The sequence below is a fragment of the Cebus imitator genome, unplaced genomic scaffold, assembly GCF_001604975.1.
Source record: "Cebus imitator isolate Cc_AM_T3 unplaced genomic scaffold, Cebus_imitator-1.0 Scaffold357, whole genome shotgun sequence".
Classification (NCBI taxonomy): Eukaryota; Metazoa; Chordata; class Mammalia; order Primates; family Cebidae; genus Cebus; species Cebus imitator.
The window spans coordinates 2103366-2109056 of NW_016107672.1; the positions used below are offsets into that span (position 1 = coordinate 2103366).

Here is a 5691-nt window from a genome sequence, read left to right on the forward strand (position 1 = left end):
AACATCCTTTCCATTGCCAAAGAAAAATATGTAGCCAAACCCTAACACAGCTTGAACTCAGATGGAGTATCCTCTAAATTCTGAATAAGTTTTCAATTTGGCTAGAAAGACTAGCACCCCCTCAAAATTCAATACTTACCAAAGAGAAAAATCCAGCAAAGCAGTCTCTTTTCACTTTGCACATAAGGATTAAACAAAATGGCTGTTTAATAACAAAAAACCACAATTCATACCAGATAATTCGAAATATGTTTGCACATATTTAAAGCTTACAGATAAATCTAATTTAGAAAAAATGCAATTTTTAGTTCCTAACTTACTCATCCTTCTTTTTGTTTTAATTGTGGGTGGGTGTCATTCCAAGCACTCTGAAGTCTTGTGGAATTTGGAAAGTTCGGCTCTGCTACATGTTTGACAAGCTCTATTTCTCACGCAATGGCAAAAGACTGAAGACCTGACAACATGTTCATGGTGGCTTTCTCCCAATGCATCACAATCTGGAAAGGCCTCTGGCAGAACCATAGACAAATAATCCCAAGATTCATTTGGAAGAAAAAAATGTATGGAAATATCAAGCACTCTTGGCCCTCTGTAGCCACTGACAACCTTGACTTGATTCCCAAAAATCCATGGAGCATCAGGTCCAACATTCTGGATTCCACTTGAGTTCCCAAAAGCCACGAATATGGAGTTAAGTATTTCCCTGGCTTCAGAGATTATGGGGCCCATAATGCCCTCAAGAACAATAAAATGTCTCTCTCATATACTCCTTAGAAAGGCACAGGGAAGACTCCCGAACCACTGGCTGTATGCTTTCAGAGCCCAGTTCATGGCTACTGTAACCTAAGATCAATTGTCTACTCTCTCTCTATCATTCCCATGTCTGGATGTGAGCTGAGGGTACACCAGCTAAGAAAGTTGTCCAGAAATCCTCATCTGATGCTTAGTGACTCTGAAATAGTACAAGATATTTGAGGCACCTTCTTCTTCCTGGGTTGTAATTCCACAATTAATTAGTTAATTCTAAAATATATCTATTGAGTGACTACCATATATCAAGTGCTGAAAAAGACATTAGGGATAGGATATTGAAAAGATATAGCTCATGCCCTCAACTCTCAAAGGACAAAGAGAAGTACATAGGTATTGAAAATATTTTTTCGTAAGTATGATATTTAAATGCATCAGCTTTCATAGCAGTAACAAGAAAGAATATCTAACATAGGCCTAGAATTGAAAAGAATATGTGTTCAATGCTACAGTATATGCTCAAAGGTAATCGTTGTTTTTCTTTTATGCCTTGAAAATAGCCAAACCACTTTCTATTATTTATGGATAGGAACATGAAATAAATGGAAAGGGCTAGGAAAATCCAGTACTTTTACAAATTTGAGAAAAAAAGTACATTGGTAATCAAAATATAAGAAGTTCAAATCTCCAAGTATTTGATTAAAGGCAGTTCTTCTCTGTCTTTTAAACTCCTCATGTCTTTCCTTCATTTTCAGGTAAATTTTGCTGTCATCTGTTGGATTCTCCAGATTTACATCATAAGGACAACAGTTTGTATATAAGAAGCCAGACAAATAATGAGACAAACAAAGAGATTATTCCAGGCAGAGGGAAGAACATAGGCAAAGACCCAGAGGAAAGAGAGAAAATGGCTCATTGAGCAACTTCAAGTATTTGAATATGGCCATAAGGTGGTACAAGAGGAAAGATGGCAAACACTAAAGCTAGAGAGATTAAAAAGTAAAAAGAAATCAGAGCATCCAGGACTTCTTTACTTGCTTACAAGTTTAACTTTATTATAAGGATGATAGCAAATTTTGGGAGAATTTTAATCTGGTGAAAGAAATGATCAGATGTCTATTTTGTAACACTTTGTGAAACTCTGAAGCATAGAGAAAAGAGTCAGGCAAAACCAGTTAGGAGTCTAAGGCAGTGATCAAGAGACAGACAATGGGAGCCTGAACTAAGACAATGACAATGAATATGACCAGAGATGGAGAAGATGAGAGAGGATTAGAATTTAGACAGTCTTTGAGATTATTTGTGGGGAACAATGAAGGTGAAGTCAAGAATGTTTTTTGAATGAGGCAACTAGGTTAGCATTCATGGAAACAGGAAGAATAGGAGAAGCAGAGCAGAGCATAAGGAGTTCAGTACAGACACATTAAATGTTGGGTAGCAGAACATCCAAGCAAAAAAATCTAGTAAGGAGTTGGAAATAGAGATTTTGGTCTCAGGATATAATTGATTTTTAAATTCTTTACCCTATATGTAGTAGTTGATCTCATAAATAGATGATGTCACCAAGGGACTATGGATTTAGTGTTTAATTCCAACAAGATCACAACAAAATCTCAGCAAGACCAACTATTAGGAGATTGGTCAAGAGCCATCACGAGGTAGAGTGGACAACCTCTTTGGGAGTGAGGAATCTCAGATGCTAAGGAAGAGTTCAGCTCAGCTGAAGAGTTTCACAGAGAAGGAAGACTTTCACAGAGAAGAGTTCAGTCAACAATGTCAAAGTTTGCAGAGAAGTCAAGTAAGATAAGGTCTAAGAAGTGTCCACTTGATTCAGTGTAATTTCAAGCCAAGACCAGTCTTGTTCCAAAAGTATTAACTCAGCAGAGCTTTGAGTCACTGTGGAATAGAGCTCATCAGGTTTTCACAATAGTAACAAATGCTTCATCTCTTATTATTCATAACTGAAATATACCACTAAGTCAGCGAGCTCCAAGTCTCTTCAACTTCACTGTTTTGAGGATGAACCGAAAAATTGAACTTTTCCTGAATAAAAACAGCTTGGACTATTTTTGTTTTTCCTCCTCTATCAAGTAGTGAGCCACTGCTCAGGCATTCTTTATTCGGAGATGTAATAAATTCATCCACTGTTTAGGGTGGGGTATTCCAGACAGCTTTCCTGCTGTGTGTCCTTAAAGTGAAGGTCAAATAGAGTTCACTGATAAATGTAAAGTAAGCCAGTGCCTCTGCATTAGTATTTGTTTTGTTCAGCAATATCCATTTTTAATGAAGGAAAGTTTTCTCCAAGATTATTCCTAAAGGGTATTGTGGACAATTTCATTATCGTCCTAAATGTATTATCTTTGATTTGGAGTTGTATAAGACATGTTCAATATTATTTGTGATATCTCAGTTGGAAAAATAAAATTTAATTTTTCCAGAAAGTTCAAAGCTTCTTGCTATAATATTGCTTTGTCACCTAGATATATCTTGAAGACTTAAAATATACAATCAGTAAGTATATTTCTTACATCTTTTCTAATATGGAAGCCATCAGTGTAAAATCAATATTCTTATAGCTCAGTATGGAACAATGCTCAAAAACTATGGAAGTACATGAAAAACGTATCGTCTGCCAATTTTTCTTACTGAAATCCCAGTTCTATTGACAGTAGATGATCTTTATCTATTTGGGATGGCTTCAGAAATGGCTTCTGGATCCAAGATGTCATGATGAATTGGAATCACTCAAATCATCGAGTAATTCCATGCAGTTACATAAGCTTGACATTCAACCTTTGAAAAAGTCAGTTACATATTTGGAAATAAAAGTGATGGAACGATTCTATTTCCATAAAACTCTCATGTTGCCAACTTTCCACAAGGTGAAGCATTAACAATAGGCCAATGAGAGTGTACCAAATACTTCTATTTAATTTTAAGGTTTTAAAAAACTATTAATGTGGTAAGAATATTTAATATAATATCTACCTTCAGCACATTTTTAAACGTACAGTACATTGTTGATGATAGGTGCAACATTGTACAGCAGATCTCCAGGTTCATTTTGCTTGCCCGAAGCTTTATGCCTAATAATTAGTAATTCCCCATTTACCCCTGCCACCGCTTCCTGGTAACACCATTGCTTTCTTTGACTCTATGAATTTGACTATTTTAGATACTTCACATGAGTGGAATCATGCAGTCTTTGTCTTTCAGTGGCTTGTTTATTGTGCTAAATGTTCTCGAGTTTCATGCATGTTATTGCATATTAAAGAATTTCCTTCTTTTTAAAGGCTGAATGGCATTATATTGTATATATATCACATTTTCTTTATCTATTCACTTGTCAATAAACTTTTGGATTGGTTCCACATCTTGGCTACTGTGAATGGTGCTGCAGTGAACACAGGAGTGCTAATATCTCTTTGAAATTCTAGTTTCAATTCTTTTGGATAAATACCCAGAAATGAGATCACTGGATCATATGACAGTTCTATTTTTTATATTTCCACACTATTTTCCATAGTGGCTGCACCACTGTGCATTCCCATTAACACTGTACAAAAGTTCCAATTTCTCCACATCCTCAACAACACTTCTTATATTTTGTATGTTTTTTTAAAGTAATAGTCATCTTGACAAGTGGGAGCTAATATCTCATTATAATTATGATTTGCATTTTCCTGATGATTAGTGACACTGATATTTAGCTTAGCTTTTTTCATGAGAGGTGATGTTTTTTGCTTTTTTTCTCACAGTGAACTACATAGAAATTCAGGTCAACATTAGAAAAAAATGTATATATGAATATGTCTCAATTGCCCCATCCCTCAATGTCCACATGTAATCAAACACCATTAGTAATAATAACTGTCATTTATTAATTACTATATATTAGTTACCTGGCTAAGCCCTTAACATTAATTGTCTCATTTAACTCTAACCACAACTTCATGAGGGATTTCTATTACACATACTTGACATGTGAAGCACCTGAGGCTTAAAGAGGTTAAATGGTGTCACACATATTCACTCAGTTTGTATGTGGCCTAGACAGAAATCCATTTCAAATCTCTAACTCCAGAGTCCAAGAGCTTAACCATTTTAACTGGAAAAATTAAGACATTCATTGCACATGGACAAATTCACATAAAATACCCAGCCTTTGTCGTGTGCCCAGATTCTCACAGACACTTTTTCTTTAAAACTCAATTCTGGCTATTTGTCTAACCCATGAGGTGAAATTAGGTTACTGCAGACTGATTTATTATGCATTTTTTCTCTCAAAGAATAAATGAAGCCTGCTTTTGATGTGCAGAAATTGTGTGGAAAAAATTAAGATGACTGGCAAAATAGCCCTTCCTTCAACACTCTCGGCTTTTCTATGAGAGTATGCCCCACTCAGTTTTTCAACAAGCCTTTCTAAGGCTGCATGGAACTCAAACTATAACCAGGCTCTGGGGTAGACACAAAAGAGAATGGTTCCCTGCTTTTAATGAAGGTAGTAGCTTATATAGGAAGATAGTTAACTTACGTGAAATCTATGTCTATATACAAGCTTCAGCTAATGCACTCCAAACTACCCAAGTGCTGAGGATAGCAGGAAAGGGAGAAAAATTGCCCATATTTCCAGATACGCAAGCCCTTTGTTTCTCATCTTAAGATACAGATGAAAGGAAACACATTTGTCTTTGATTTCCTGACCACTGGCACTTTTGAGTCTTTGCAGTTTGTGAGGTTTCTCTACGCTGGGAAGCCATAAGAGGGCCACAAATAAGATGAGTATGTTAGCAACAAGTAGACAAAGATAAGTACCTTTGTCTGATGTCCTGGTAAATGAGACAGGTCTCACCCTTAAGCAGAGTTTTATGCTTTTCTGCAGGACTCCACACAATTGTACATCAGTTCAAGCAATTGCATTAGCACAGGAGTGCTGAGTTT

At 36.0% G+C, this 5691-nt stretch overlaps 1 long non-coding RNA gene across 1 annotated transcript; it reads right to left on the reverse strand.

Moving 5' to 3' along the window:
* Positions 1-344: 344 nt before the first annotated feature.
* On the reverse strand, positions 345-3998 carry LOC108287948. The gene is made up of 2 exons (XR_001818524.2): positions 1380-3998; positions 345-1062 (listed from the first exon to the last, which is right to left on the reverse strand). It is a non-coding gene; the product is annotated as an uncharacterized LOC108287948 (long non-coding RNA).
* Positions 3999-5691: the final 1693 nt, after the last annotated feature.